Source organism: Cibotium barometz, chromosome 10, assembly GCF_041138505.1.
Source record: "Cibotium barometz isolate CiBa-2024 chromosome 10, ASM4113850v1, whole genome shotgun sequence".
Classification (NCBI taxonomy): domain Eukaryota; kingdom Viridiplantae; phylum Streptophyta; class Polypodiopsida; order Cyatheales; family Cibotiaceae; genus Cibotium; species Cibotium barometz.
In genome coordinates this window covers 15,430,530-15,448,282 of record NC_141055.1, presented here as the reverse complement: position 1 = coordinate 15,448,282, position 17,753 = coordinate 15,430,530, and positions in this window count along the sequence as shown.

Below are 17,753 nucleotides of genomic sequence, written 5' to 3'. Positions count from 1 at the left end.
GGGATGTGAATGAACGTGATGGCATGTGAATCAGAATGAATGGTATGGGATGTGAATGGATGTGATGAGATGTGAATCAGGATGTGAATGAATGAGATGTGATGTGAAATGGATGTGATAAGATGCGATGTAAACTGGATAGATGTTAATGAATGTCATGTGATGAGATGTATGGGTAAATACGAGTGGATGAGATCTGATGAGGTTAATTGAGGAAAGAAGTGTTGAGATGAAAAATGATGTGATTGGAGGAGAATAGGACTGCATATGGAATTAATGTGAATGAAGTAATGTAGATTGATGTGGAAAGACGAGAGTTCATTATAGAAATTGTATTTATAAACTGTTTTTAAATGACTCTTTTATGTCAAGAATGCTGGGGAAGCATTTTGACCGTCTTGTGAATGAGGTCGTGGAGACCTAGCTGATAAAGTTGCAACAGCTATGACAGAGAGTCAATGGAGGACGTCTCCGTGCACGTAGTCGACCGAGGTCTTAACCAGTCCCGGTTCGATTTAAATGGTGAGCTTCCCATACAGTTGGATGAGGGACCAAGGAAGCGGCCTATGAGTGAAGCGCTAGGTGACCTGCAAAGGATCCTAGAGGGTGCTGACCATACGGTGCACGGGCGCTGGGTCGCCAAAGAAGATACCCACAAGTACGTCGGCAGGGAAGATATTGGAACAAGGAGTAAGAGTTTTTTTCTCAATTCGGGCATGGATCTAGTTGATTCACCTTGCTGGTCCTCACAACGGGTGAGTCCATGGCTCTTTTATATGGACCTGTTAGTTGATCTTAGTGATCTTCAATGGAGATTCCATTTTGATATGTGAATATATTGCCGGTTACTATGAGCTAAGAACTATCGAAAAGGCCCCTAAGTGGACAGGTGGTGAGCGTTCTGGTTGCCAAAGATGCCATAGGTACACCAATGAAGGAAAAATTGGAAATTAGGATTCAAATGGATATTTTGGAGGATAATGATCAGTGACACTATGGTTTCATTAAATGATTGTTTTAAAGACAGAGCTAATTTTGTAAAAAAGGCAATTTCATATTGGGTGTGTAAGTGGTGTGACTAGTTTTAAGTTTGCATGAATATCCAGCTAGGGGGCCTGGGAACTCTTTCCCTAGTACCTGCCAGGACAAAACCTAACCAAATTCTCAAATGGATCCCATCACTAAAATGATTGGGCGGTTGGCTAACCCACGGGATTGGATGGCTGGACTGATGAATCCCTAAGTGGACAGGTGGTGAGCATTCTGGTTGCCAATGATGCCATAGGTACATCGATTTTGGAAAAAAGGATTTATTTGGAGATTTTGAGGATTATGATCAGTGACACAATGGTTTCATTAAATGATTGTTTTGAAAGATAGCTGATTCTGTGAAAAAGGCAATTTCATATTGGGTGTGTAAGTGGTGTGACTAGCTTTACGTTTGCATGAATATCCGGCTAGGGGACCTGGGAACTCTTTTCCCTAGTACCCGGGATAAAACCTAACCAAATTCCTAATTGGATCCCATCACTACAGTGGTTGGGCGATTGGCTAACCCATGGGACTAGGCTAGACTAATGGATCCCTAAAATGAGACTAAATTTCTGTTGGTACGATAGATGAAAGTAAATCCTGAATAAAAATTGTTCTATGGAAAAGAATCAACAGCTGTGACTCTCAATGAGGAAAAAAGCATTGGTCTCTATGATCCAAGTGCAATCTTTCCCTTGATCTAACTATGGGACTTACGGGTTCGGTTAGATTAGCTCAGTTAGTGAAGGCTTTTTACTACGTTAGAGAAAAGTTATCCTGGAGGAATCGTCTGTGCTTTCCGAGCAAAGGAAGTTTTGCCGGGTTCGGTCCCGGAAGAACCGATGGATTAGTCTCTTGTCCGGATATCCATGGGCGAGGCCCCAAGTGTGGGACCCTGGCCCACGCAAGAAGTGCTACTTTCGCTGCTAGCACCCCTGAACTCGTTGCACGGTGGGGACAGGGATCTCACAGTAAAAGGTTAGAATTGTGTGATGAAACTCATACAAATTGAAATTCAGAATGAGATTCCTAAATTGATAATTGGGTCTTCAGATGGAAGTACTTCAATTGTTTGGAATCCCTGACTTGCTTGAGGCCTAGACATGATGTGTTTACCTTATATTTCCAAGGGCCGTGACTACCCGTATATACCAAGGGTATAACTGCACCTCTTTACTGGCAATATATACGAGTAAATCTAAGATCTTGAAGTTATAAGCAAAAATACTATCCAGATGATGAATTTGAATGTGGTTGATATGACTTTAAAATTCTGATAGAGAACTGATGAGGAATTGGATTCTGATTGAAAAATGATGATTCCTGAATTTTTGGTTGAAAAGCGATAAATTGAGCAAAACCACAATGAAGATGAATGGGACGAGTCCTTGAGTTGATGTTCATAACTAAAATAACGTTAATGTCTTGAGCAAATAGCTATGAGATTAGTGGATTGTGCTGACAAATTGCTGCTGTTAACACTTGACCCAGTGGATCAAGTTAAGGGATGACAAATTAAAAATAAAAATAAAAATAAATAAAAGATTGAAATCCCCCATGGAGGACTGTTCAGATGGAAATTTTAGTCTAATAGACTATTATTGTGTTAAAGATATGAATGATATGTTCTAAATGAATTATTATCTAATAATGCGAGTATCTTTATCCCATGATTCTGTGGGGAGCCGACCTATCTAAAGAACCCCAGAGTCCGATGAATCAAAAATCGGATTTGAATCGTAAATAAAGGGACTTAATAAGATTTTTTTGTATTGTAGGAACATGGATCAAGGTCGTCATGGTAGAAATAATAACCCCCAACTCGATGAGGAAGAGCTCAACTTGGATGTTCGTAAAACTCTTCATAGTTCATAGCCTGGACCTTTCAAGGGTGAAGGGGAAAACTTGGGCGAGGCTGTGGAGAAGTGGATCAAAGCAATGAAAGAGTACTTTGATGTCACCGGGTATAATTAGAAGAGAAAATGGGTTTTGCAAGGCTGAAGATAGTAGAAACAGCCAGAGTGGCATGGAGAATTGGTGGCCACTCTTGATCCAAGCAAGAGTAGAACCCTCAATCCATCAAGCCAAAGGATAGCTCACAAAACTTGATGTAAGTTAGAAATTCTACTTTTTTCTAATTCTATTCTATGGTTTATGATTTCTTGCTTCTTTGAAATGAAAATTGGATGTTATGCCTTGATAGAAAGGCTTCCCCCTTCTCTTTATTGAATTCAACCCTTCTTTATCCAAGATGGGCTTCCCCCTTCTCTTTATTGAATTCAACCCTTCTTTATCCAAGATGTGTAATCAATTAAATAGAGTTAAACTTTTCGTATTGTTCGCTCTTAAAAAAATGAGAATTGATTAGATTAGAGTGCTAAATTCATCTTGGGTTAAATTCTAAGTAGAATTAGAATGCAAAAATAGAAAAATGGTCAGCCATACAAAGGAGGTTATGGAAAAATTTTCTTAAATTTTGTAGAAATACGTTTTATCTTTATGTTATTCAAAAAGAGTAATCCCCTTCGTTTGTGTATTCTAAAAGTGTTATTTTCATTCTATGCATAGAAAAATGCATATTGGATATTTTTTTATTATAAAAGTGTGATTTTCATTTTAGATTTAAATTCTATGCATAGAAAGATGCATATTGGATTTTTATTTATTATAAAAGTGTGATTTCATTAGATTTAAATTCTATGCATAGAAAGATGCATATTGGATATTTTTTATTATAAAAGTGTGATTTTCATTAGATTTAAATTCTATTACATCCCATACGCATATTATCACATCCTATCGCATCCCATATGCATCTTATCACATCCCATACGCATCTTATCACATTAGATACACATCTGTTACACATCTTATCACATCTAATACACATCTTATCACATCAGATATACATCTTATCACATCACTATTACATGTTATTACTATTTAATAGCTTTTTTTCTAGATTGATACCGATAATAGGACTTCTTCTTCTTTTTTTCTTATCTTCAGTCACTTGCTTGCTTTAAATTAAAGATTCTTTTCTGATGACTATTTCCATATTACTTCTTAATTCTTCAATTGAATTTTATTTCATATTCTTCTTTTGAATAAAGGAATTCATGGGATTTATAGAAATCAATTCTACCCATATTTCTTCATTTGGTAAAAATAACCATAAATCGAGTTTATACTAAAATTTTCTCTTCTTTCCATTTAATTTCTAGGTTTCCAATTACCAAGGGAATTCCTCTTTTTGCGTTTAATTAATTACATTCTAATGTTTTGGGAATTTCTCTTTTCCCAACAAGTATTTCTCATATAATAAATTCATCTAAATTAAAATATCCATTATTTTGATATGTTAGAAATTTCTCTTTGCCCAACTAAATGAGGGAATTCCAATTGTTGTAAGAATTCCTCTTTTGACATTTAAATATTTCTCATAGGTAAATAAATTTATCTAAAAATTTCATCTTTGAAATTATATAGATTATCCCATAATTCCAATATGATAAGAATTTCTCTTTTCTCATCCAATCATGGAATTCCAAATGTAATGGGAATTCCTCTTTTAACATTTAATTATTTCTCATAGATAAATAAATTTATCTAAAAATTTCATCATTGAAATTAAATAAATTATCCCATAATTCCAATGTGATAAAAATTTCTCTTTTCTCATCCAATCATGGAATTCCAATTGTAATGGGAATTCCTCTTTTAAAATTTAATTATTTCTAATAGATAAATAAATTTATCTTAAAAAATTCATCATTGAAATTAAATGAATTATCTCATAATTCCAAAATGATAAGAAATTCTCTTTTCTCATCTAATCATGGAATTCCAATTGTGATGGGAATTCCTCTTTTAACATTTAAAATTTATCTATACAAAAAGATAAATTTAACTAAAATCTTTCTTTAATATTTTTACATAAATTATACATAGTCTTAGCCTTCTAATTCTTTTCTCTAAATCAATGGAATACATGGATTCCCAAGGTCATGGGGATTACTCTTTTAATATAAATTTTATTTACTAGAAATTTCTCTTTTTCTTAATTCAATAATTATGCATAATCATAAAAATCAATTTCTCCATGATTACTATGAAAATCTTTCAATTAATCTAGGATGATAATTCCTAGAATATGGTAGGAATTCCTCTTTTCATACTTTGAATGAAAAAGTTTTATGTGTAAATTTTACAAAATTTTTTCCATAGCTCTGCTGCTATTACTGATAAATCTCAGTTTTTTTTAAAGAATGAACTTTAACATTATAGATATGATTAGAATGATCCCTATTTGGATCATTAACCCATTATGGGTTGAATCATAAATTCTCATGAAATAACTAAATTAAAAGCATAAAAAGCCATTAATTTGGCCTCCAATTAAACAAGCATAGAGCTTATTCTTTGATTAGGGAAAAGCTTCATGAGAAGCTTCATTTAGATTGAGAATCGGTCATGGGAATGATCATTCTTTGAGTGAGAGAGAGAAATTACATAAAAACCATTAAAATTAAGCATAAATAGAAATTTATGTATTCCTTTACTACCATTCATCAATTAACTTCAATAGCATTCAAAAGCCATTCCAATTAAGCTTCTCAAGCTTGAGAGGGGTTGAGAAGAGAGAAACATTGAGAAATTATGGAAAAAGATCAAAATTCACACTTTACCTTTACAAATTGCTTGATTCTTTGATCACAATAGAGGCCCCCAACCAATCAATTGGTTTGGTATGTTGATGGAGCCACCAATGGAGATTGAAGAAAGAGGGAAGCTCCAATTTCTTCAATTTGGAGAGAGTTTTAGAGAATAGTAAAAATTATCATTATTTCAGCATAATTCTAGAATAGTAAAATTCTCCTATTTTTTTTCAAAGGCTCAAGTTCTATTTATAGGAGAGGGAGGCTCTAACTAAGACCAACTGATTTCTAGAATTTTCCAAATTTCAGTTTGGTTGAATTTGGACCAGATTTGGACCTAGTTTGGTTCCTTTTTTATTCGGTTTGAACCAAGAGAGAGGAGAGATAAAAATATCACATTATTTTTGAGTTTAAAACTCATTCAAGCATGTGAAGTAGGCACCTCCTTGAAGGGATCCCCTTTCCTTACACATGTGTCAAAATGGGATCATTATACCTAAAATATCTAATTTTTTAGTAATACTCATAGTTTTTTACTAATAAACCTTGTACATAGTCAACTCTTCATCTTATGTGGACATTTACTCATTTTTGGGTATTTTTCTTTTACAAATTGGATTTATCTCCTCCCCACACATGGATTGATCTTATTGGCCCATAGGAACCTTAATTGGACCATAATCCAAAAATTTCTGAAAATCTAGACCCTTAGGCTAAGGTCCTTTATACCCATTTCCAATTAATTCCAATTGCACATTGGAAAGTTCTTTTTGAATTTCTATTTCAGGGAAATTCATTTTAGACACTAGGAGGATTTTTATATCTAAAAATATCTCAATTTTGGACTACCTCTCTCTAGACATTTTCTCTCTCTAGAAAAAAATAGGATAAAACAAAATCTTTCTTTTATTTTAGAAAGGGGAATAATTATAAGATCAGAAGGGGAAGTTCTTACACCTGCACACCTCAAAAAGATGAAGGGAGGAATCTTACATTCTACCCCACTTAAAAAATGCGAGATATCCTCATCTCGCAACTAGAGGACAACTCTTCCCCTTAAGATCCAATTGATTCTGGGGTTCCTTATATTCTAGTCAACCCAACAGAATCCTGGGATAAAGATCCCTTATATAGAACTCACCACAGATAACCATTCATTCAGATCATAACATTCATACTTTTAACACAATAATGGTCCATTAGACCGAAAAAAATTTCTTTCTGAACATTCCTCCCATGGGAATTTCAGTCAAACAAGTCCTGAATTTGTCATCCAATTAACTTGATCCACCGGGTCAAGTGTTAATAGTAGTAATCTGACAGCACAATCCGCTAATCTCATAGTGATTTGCTGAAGTCACTATCATCATTCCAGTTAATTATGAATATTAGCACAGGGACTTGTCCTGTTCATCCTCATTGTGGTTTTTCTCGGCTTATTACATTTCAACCAAATTTTAGGAATCATCATTTTTTAATCAGAATCCAAATCAACTCATCAGTTCACAACCAGAATTTAAAAATCATATCAACCACATTCGAATTCATCATCTGGATAGCATTTTAGCTTATAATTTCAAGATCTTAGATTTACTCGTATATACTGCCAGTAAAGAGCTACAGTTATATCGGTATATACGGATAGTCATGGTCCTTGGAATAATAAGGTAAATACCATCATGTCTAGGCCTCAAGCAAGTCAGGGATTCCATACAATTGCGGTACTTCCATCTGAAGACCCAATTACTAACTTATGAATTTCAGTCTGAATATCAATTTGTATGAATTTCATCAAACAATTCCAACCTTTTACTGTTACTTCATAAATTTTTGACATTTTTGGCTTCTCAGTTGATCCTCATTAGCCAATTCGCTCTGATACCAACTATAAGGTCCATGTCCCCACCGCGCAACAATATCAGGGGTGCTAGCAGTGGAAGTAGCACTTCTTGCGCGAGGCAGGGTCCCACACTCGGGGCCTCGCCCACGGATATCCGGACAAGAGACTAATCCATTGGTTTTTCCAAAACCGAACCCAGAAAAACTTCTTTTGCCCGGAAAGCACGGGCGATTCCACCAGGATAACTTTTCCCTAACGTAGTCAAAAGCCTTAACTAAGTGAGCTCATCTGACTGAACCTGTAAGTCACCATAGTCAGATCAGGGAAAAAGACTGTACTTGGATCATAGAGACCAATGCTTTTTTCCTCATTGAGAGGCACAGCCATTGATCCTTTTCCATAGAACAATTTTTATCCGAGATTTACTTTGTCTATCGAACTAAACAAAAATTGAATCTCGATTTATGGATCCATCAGTCCAGCCTACCATGCCAACCACCCAACCACTGTAGTGATGGGATCCAATTTAGGATTTGGTTAGGTTTTGTCCCGGGTACCAGGGAAAAGAGTTCCCAAGCTCCCTAGCCGGAAGTTCATGCAAACATAAAACTAGTCACACCACTTACACACCCAATATGAAATTGCCTTTTTCTCAGCATCAGCTATCTTTAAAACAATCCTTTAATGAAACCATTGTGTCACTGATCACAATCCTCAAATTTTCTGGCTGAATCCTTATTCCCAATCATTCCTTCATTAGAGTATCTATGGCATCATTGGCAACCAGAATGCTCACCACTTGTCCACTCAAGGGCCTTCTCAATAGTTCCTAGCCCATAGTACCCGGCAATATAACCACTTATAAAAATCAAGATGGAATCTCCATTGAAGATCAGCAAGATCAACCAGTAGATCCATATAAAAAAGCCATGGACTCATCCGTTGAGGACTAGCAAGGTCAATCAACCAAATCCATGCCCAGTTTCAGAAAACAACTCTTACTCCTTGTTCCAATATCTTCCACGATGCACGTGTGGGTATCTTCGGCAACCCAGAGCCCGAACACCGTATGGTTAGCACCCTCTAGGATCCTTCACAGGTCACCTAGCGCTTCACTCATAGGCCGCTTCCTTGGTCCCTCATCATCCACCGTACTGGAAGCTCACCATTTAAATCGAACCGAGGCTGGTCAAGACCTCAACCGACCTTGCTACGCGAGACGTCCTCCGTTGACTCTCCGTCAGCTGGTTGCAACTTTATCAGGTAGGTCTCCACGACCACATTCACAAGACAGTCAAAATGCTTCCCCAGCATTCTTGACATAAAACAGTCATTTACAAACAGTTCACAAAATACAATTCCTATAATGAACTCTCGTCTTTCTAGATTGTTCCACATCAATCCATATTACTTAACACTAGGTTTGTACTCAGACATTAAAGTGTCCAAAGACAAAAAAACGTCCTGAAAGTGAGTCCAATTCATTGATTTAATTTGAAACCCTCTCAAAACCAATTCTCAGCTCTAATGGCTCAGAGACATGCTCTAAGATGCAAAAAAAAAAAATCAATTTTTGTTTCCCTAAAAATTTCATCATTAGCTTTAACCACATGTAAAAAGTTTAAAATGGTTTATTAAACTTTTAATATCTGCTGTGCAAAAGCTATCCATAGCGTATGAACTCATGGACGTCTATTCGAGCATGAAAGCACTGCAGCGATTGAACTAACGACGATTGATTGTGCTGAACATACCCTCTCTATGTTCACCAATAGCCAGGATCGAAAATCTGTGAGTTCACGAACACAATTTTTGCATTGCAAAGCTCTGTTGCACTTCCACTGTGTGCCGTTGTTGCAGGTCAACAAAAATGCAAAGATATGGCAAGTTTGTGCGTCCTTGCTGTGCCTAATGCTCCTCCCCCCTCATCTACACTACAAGGAGAGCCTAGCCATGAATTTTGCAGAGCTTTAGAGGGCCGAGAACTCCTGTATCCAGCCATAGAATTCGGGGTACAATGGGCACAACAAGCTCACCCTCAGGATTGGATGCATAAGAAGTATAAGGGTAAGATTTGCAGGTACAATGCACGAAAGCGCCTGTTCAAATGTATTTTTGATGGAGATGCCAATGCATACTTCCTCACATGGCAAGGCATACGAGATGTTTTGATAGAACAATCAGACAGCTGTAATGAATGCTTGCATGATAGAGCCGTACTTGATGAATGCAACACCTCTTTAGCAGACTATTTGGGCACCCAAAAGAGGCTAAAGAGAGATGCAGTGATGCAAAACAGTTTGCCAGTACCTGATGCAATTCTTGATGTGGATGCTGATGATATGCAAGATGTGATGGTGGGTTTGCAATCTATGCGTGACAGGTTGTTGGAAGATGTAAACAGAAATGCAGTGAACATTGATAACTCAGTTATGCATAGTCTTTGTCTTGAGGCTATAGTATATGCTGATATGCCAACAAATGACATGCGAAATTCCCAAATCATCTCGCAAAAGCGAGGGATACCACCAAAGAAGGTGATCCTTGGATGAGGTAGGCCACGACGGCATGAGGATGGCACACATAGTCAAGAAGCTGATGCGTCAAGGAGCAAGAAAGCTCCTAGAAGAGCAAAGAAGAATGGGAATACTAGTGTGAGAGGTCGACCACCTCATCAAGACTCAATGCAAGAGGATTCAGGTGATAACCATGCATCAGTTGGTGAGGGTGATGTTGTGGAAGATGAGCTACTTGAGGCTGAAGGTCCAGTTTTGCATGAAAGTGATGATGAAAGTGAAGTGCCTATACGTTTTCCCTCTTGGGTAAGTGGCAATGGAGAGCCTGCCAACACATTCAAGCCCTTGCCAACATGGTTGGATAATGCAGGACCAGATTTGGGACACATACCTCGCGAGTTCACAGAAATTCTGTTATTTTTGTCTCTCTTCCCGCTTGATTTGGTAGATATGATTGTGGATGAGACTAATCGCTATGCAAATGAGAAGAGAAACAAAGTGTTGGAGAGCTCTAACTCGACTCGCAGATGGGTACCTCTTTATAGACACTCGTTCTTACGCTTTTTAGGCGTTTCTCTTGGCATGGCTTTGCAATTTATGCCTGACAAGATGTACTATTGGCGAGGAGATAGATGTGGGGTCATGAGATATCCTGACTATGCTAAGAAGATGGGACAAACTGAATACCAACAGATTAAACGCTTTTTGCATATACGTGATAATGCACAAAGACCTCTTACAAGAGGCATGAAGGAGTAGAAGTTGTGGCAAATACTACCTCTGGAGGAAAGACTGAATGCAACTTTTCAATTGCATTATAATTGTGGAAAGCATGTAACCATTGATGAGAGGATCATTCCCTCAAAATGTAAACTAAATCCTTATCGAGTTTACAATCCCAAGAAGCCGCACAAATTTGGGATTCAATTGTGGAATCTATGTGATTCTTTGACCGTTTATAATTACTCTTTTCGTATATATGATAAGCTTCCTTGTCCTGAGCTATCATTGCATATTGTATCGTTACTTGCCAAGGATTTAAAGCAAAAGGGGCACCATGTATTCTTTGATAGATGGTTCAACTTCGTAAAACTTTTGATGCATTTGTCAAATGAGGGATATGGTGCAACAGGAACATACATATCTAATCGAAAGCATTTCCCTGGCAAGGACATGTTGAATATTGAGCGCATGGAAAGAGGAACTTCAAAGTTTGCATACTGTCAAGACCATGGCTTGTTGGCATGTAGTTGGATGGATAAGAAGCCTATTTTGTTTGCATCCAAATGTATATGGTATGCATGAAGGAAAGACAAATTGGTAATGGACGAAAAGTTGTAGTTCCATGTCCAGGGATTGCTATCCAATACAATAAGTTCAAGGCAGGTTGTGATGTGTTTGATAGCATGGTGTTGGGATCTGGATATAGTATGGAAATGAGTATCCATGGGTGGAAATGGTGGCATGCCTTGTTTTGGGGTCTTCTAGATTCGGTAATTGTGAATGCTTACATAATCTGGAGAAGCTTGCATGGCAAGAAGGACACTAATCACTTCAAGTTTATGTTGAGACTCCAAGAGCAGTTGGTTGATAATCATTTTGCTGGGATGCTATCATGTAGATCACACATATACACGGAGGGTCCTATGGGCGGTCACATGTTGGTGAGGTTGAGCTCCCAATCAAGTAAGTTCTGTGTTGTATGCGCTGATGAGCATAAGAGGTTGACGCATGAGGGAAAACCTTTCAAAGGAAGCAAGCCATCAAGGATAGTATGGGGTTGTGGAAAATGCAAGAAGTTTTTATGCATAGATCCATGCTTCTGTAAGTACCATTCCATGGGAGGATACGAGCGGGTTGGTACTACTGCAAAGAGGATTGTGAGATCTGCAAATCGTCCTGTACTGACATAAGTTGGGCAAGAAGTGAACTAGAAATGCATGCTTTTACTCAACATCCATCGTCTCCATGCTTTCTCACATGGACCTAGTTATCTATACATGGCATCTTATCGCCTATTGCATGGCCGAGTATCTTCCATGCCATGTACTCTCGTTTCCATTTATTGTGCTTATATCACCATTTCCACCTTGCTGTTTTAGCTATGCATCCATAACTTCATGCAATTTTATATTTGCTAAGATGATTTTTGCTTTGAAAAATGACTTTGCACCATAGATCCTTAGGTATGAAATGAGGAATTTAAATTTAGTTTGGATATGTTTAATTTTTTTTCCTCTCATAATGATGCAATAAAAGAAAATAAGCATGTCTTTTCATACCATAGTGTATTGTTGTGCTAATTTGACAAATGAAAAATCTTTCAATCTTATGCATAACAATTTTTCTTCCTAGCTAGTGTTATCCTTGACAAGCCCTATGCAGGAAATTTTCATTGGACAATTCTATGAATCATGGTATTTTTTGGTTGTAGGCTTAAAAAGGACGCTGTAGCGTCCTATTTTGGTACCAAACTAGTGTTAACCTAATTCCAAATCATATGTGTATCCATTCTTAACCAGATACATCATTTTCCACCATCCCATCACATCAGATTCATTCGTTTCTCATAATATCCATTCCTATATTTCTTAAATTACATTACGTCTCATCACATCGATTTCTCATTACATCTCATTTATTCGCATCTTATATCATTCATTCACATTCTGATTCACATGACATCTCATCTCATCCATTCACTCATATCGACGTCACATCCATTCACATACATATTCGCATTCATTATTCCACATACACATCCACATTCGTACATCCACATCCACATCTACATCCATACATCCATTTTCACATCCACATCCACATCCATACATCCACATCCACATTCACATCTACATCCATACATCCATTTTCACATCTACATTCATACATCCACATCCACATCCAAACTCATCATCAGATAACACTTCACTTAGATCATATCATTCAAATCCTTATCACAATAATGGTCCATTAGACCAAAATTTCCATCTGAATAGTCCTGCATGAGAATTTCAATTATATAGATTTTTAATTTGTCATCCCTTAACTTGATCCACTGGGTCAAGTGTTAACAGTAGCAATTTGTCAGCACAATCCACTAATCTCATAAGTGATTTGCTGAAGTCATTATCGTCATTCCAGTTATGAATATTATCACAGGACTCATCCCATTCATCCTCATTGTGGTTTTGTTCAGCTTATCGCTTTTCAACCAAAATTCAAGAATCATCATTTTTCAATCAGAATCCAAATCAACTCATCAGTTCTCAATCAGAATTTTAAAACCATATCAATCACATTCGAATTCATTATCTGGATATCATTTTTGTGCTTATAATTTCAAGATCTTAGATTTACTTGTATATACTACCAGTAAAGAGCTGTAGTTATTCCCTCGGTATATACGGGTAGTCATGGTCCTTGGAACTATAAGGTAAATACCATCATGTCTAGGCCTCAAGCAAGTCAGGGATTCCATGCAATTGTGGTACTTCCATCTGAAGACCCAAACACTAATTTATGAATTTCAGTATGATTATCAATTTGTATGAATTTCATCACACAATTACAACCTTTTACTGCCACTTCATAAATTTTTGATATTTTTGGCTTCTCAGTTGATCCACATTAGCCAATTTGCTCTGATACCAACTGAAAGATCCCTATCCACTACGCAATGAATTCAGGGGTGCTAGCAGCGGAAGTAGAACTTCTTGCGTAGGGCAGGGTCCCTCCCTCGAGGCCTCGCCCACCACCACGGATGTTTGGACAAGAGACTAATCTCTCGGTTCTTCCAAAGTCGAACGCGAAAAAGCTTCTTTCGCCTCAAAAGCACGGGCAATTCCTCCAGGGTATTTTTACTCTAACGTAGTCAAAACCCTTAACTAGTTGAACTGATCTGACCCAACTCATAAGTCCCATAGTTAGATAAAGGAAAAGATTGCACTTGGATCATAGAGGCCAACACTTTTTTACTCATTGAGAGGCACAGCCGTTGATTCTTTTCCATAGAAAAATTTTTATCCGGGATTTACTTCATCTATCCTACCATATCAGAATTGAGTCTCATTTTAGGGATCCATCAGTCCAGCCTAACCCCATCCAATCCCGTGGGTTAGCCAACCGTCCAACCACTGTAGTGATGGGATCCAGTTAGGAATTTGGTTAGGTTTTGTCCCGGGTACCAAGGAAAAGAGTTCCCAGGCCCCCTAGCCGGATATTCATGCAAACTTAAAACTAGTCACACCACTTAACACACCCAATATGAAATTACCTTTTTCACAGATTCACCTGTCTTTAAAGCAATCATTTAATGAAATCATAGTGTCATTGATCATAATCCTTGAAATCTCTGGTTGAATCTCCTTCATCGGTGTACCTATGGCATCATTCGCAACCAGAACGCTCACCACTTGTCCACTCAGGGGCCTTTTCGATTGTTCCTATCTCATAGTACTCGGCAATATATTCACATATCAAAATGGAGTCTCCATTGAAGATCAGCAAGATCAACCAACGAATCCATATAAAAGAGCCATAGACTCATCCGATGAGGACCAGCAAGTTCAATCAACCAGATCCATGCCCGAATTCACAAAACAACTCATACTCCTTGTTCCAATATCTTCCACGATGCATGTGTGGGTATCTTTGGCGACCCAGAGCCCGAGCACCATATGTTCAGCACCCTCTAGGATCCTTCGCAGGTCACCTAGCACTTCACTCATAGGCCGCTTCCTTGGTCCCTCATCCACCAAACCGCAAGCTCACCATTTAAATCAAACCGAGGTTGGTCAAGACCTCGGCCGAGACTTTGCTACGCGAGACTTCCTCCGTTGACTCTACCTCAGCTGTTGCAACTTTATCAATTAGATCTCCACGACCTCATTCACAAGACGGTCAAAATGCTTCCCCACCATTCTTGACATAAAACAGTCATTTAAAAACAGGTCATAAATAGAGTTTCTATATAACGAACTCTTGTCTTTTCACATTGTTCCACATAAATCCACATTATTAATTCCACATCCATTTCATATGTACTCCTATTGTGATCTAATCACATCATTTCCATCTCATCACATCTTTTCTCAATTTATCCTCATCAGATCTCATCCACTTGCATCTACCCATATCCACATCTCATCACATCATAATCGTTCACATCACACATCGCATCTATCTCTATTTACATCACATCACAATCATTCATATCCATCATATACATTCGCTCATATCCACCACATACATTATCATAACCATCCCATCGCATACATTCTATCCACATTATATCACAAGACTTCTATCGACATTATATCTCATTCATACACATCTCATCTCATTCATCCACGTCCATCCAATCGTTCACATGTATGACTTCTCATATCTATCCATACATTCATATCTATCACTTCACATCCCCATATATTCATGTCACATCACATCACATTCTTTTACATACACATATATTCATCTCACATCACATTCTTTCACATACACATCTATATCCATTCTTTCACATACATCCACATCCATTCTTTCACATACTCATTCACATCCATTCTTCACATACACGTTCATATCCATTTTCATCACATACATTCACATTCATTCTTTCACATACTCATTCACATCCATTCTTCATATATACATTCACATCCATTCTTTTACATACATCCACTCACATCCCATATCATTCATTTACATAGTGATTCACATGACATCACATCTCATCCATTCATTCACATCTATCTGATTCACATCACATCTATATGATTCACATCACATCACCTCAAGTCACATCACATCCATCCATCCATTCATTCACATCCATCTGATTCACATCACATCTATTCACCTCACATCTCATCACCTCTATTCACATCACATCCATCCATCCATTCATTCACATCCATCTGATTCACATCACATCTATTCACCTCACATCTCATCACCTCTATATACATCTCATCGCCTCTATTCACATCACATCCATCCATCCATTCATTCACATCCATCTGATTCACATCACATCTATTCACCTCACATCTCATCACCTCTATATACATCTCATCGCCTCTATTCACATCACATCCATCCATCCATTTATTCACATCCATCTGGTTCACGTCACATCTCATCGCGCACAGCTATTCACCTCACATCTCATCACCTCTATTCACATCACATCCATCTATCCATTCATTCACATCCATCTGATTCACATCACATCTATTCACCTCACATCTCATCCATCCATCCATTCATTCACATCTACTTGATTCACATCACATCTATTCACCTCACATCTCATCACCTCTATTCACCTCACATCCATCCATCCATTCATTCACATCTACCTATTTCACATCACATCCATCCATCCATTCATTCACATCTACCTATTTCACATCACATCTATTCACCTCACATCTCATCACCTCTGTTCACCTTAAATCCATCCATCCATTCATTCAAATCTACCTGATTCACATCACATCTAATCACCTCACATCTCATCACCTCTATTCACCATTTATCCATTCATTCACATCTATCTGATTCACATCACATCTCATCATATCTATTCACCTCACATCTGATCACCTCTATTCACATCACATCCATCCATCCCTTCACACCTATCTGATTCTCATCACATCTCATTACATCTATTCATAGAATTTAAACATAGAATTTAAGAGAATTCTAATTTTGATATAAAGATTCTTTACGCATCTATATATACATAAAAATCAACTTTAGAGGGAATAACACTTTTATAAAAATCCTTTTATGCATCTATTTATGCATAAACAGTGCATAAACACCATTAGGCTTTTACAAAAGAGGGAGGCTTCTATTTATAGGAAAAATCGAGCCTCTAACCAAGCAAACTGATTCTAGAATTTTCCAAATCACTTTGGTCAATTTTTACCATTTTTAGGTCAATGTAGCTTACTTTTTGGATCTAGTTGAAACAGGAGAGAGGAGAGATGAAAATATCTCATTAATTTTTAGTTTTTAACTCCTCCACACATGTGAAATAGGCACCTCCTTCATGAGGGGAGACCCCCACACTGAGGTGTCAAAAATGCATCATTTCCTCTAAATATCTCTTAATTTTTAACTAATAAACCTTGTACTCACTCAACTCTTCATCTCATGTGAGCATTTACTCATTTTTGGGGGTTTTTCATTTATTCTTCAATTTATCTCCTCCCTACATTTGGATCAATCTTATTGGTCCATAGAAATCTTAATTGAACCATAATCTAAAAATTTCTAAAAATCTAGACCCTTAGACTAAGGTCCTTTTTACCTAATTTCAATTAATTCCAATTGCACATTGGGAAGGTTCTTTTTGAATTTCTATTTCAAGGGAAACCATTTTAGACACTAGGAGGATTTTTATATCCAAAAATATCTCAATTTTGAATTACCTCCCTCTAGACATTTTCTCTCTTCAGGCTAAAATAGGGTAAAACACGATCTTTCTTTTATTTTAGAGAAGGGAATAATTATAAGGTCAGAAGGGGAGGTTCTTACACCTGCACACCTCAAAAGCTGGAGGGAGGAATCTTACATCCTATCCCACTTAAAAAACGTGAGATGTCCTCATCTCGCAAAATTAGAGGATAACTCTTTCCCTTCAGATCCAACTGATTCTGGGGTTTGTAAGATTCCTCCCCCAAACCCTCAAGA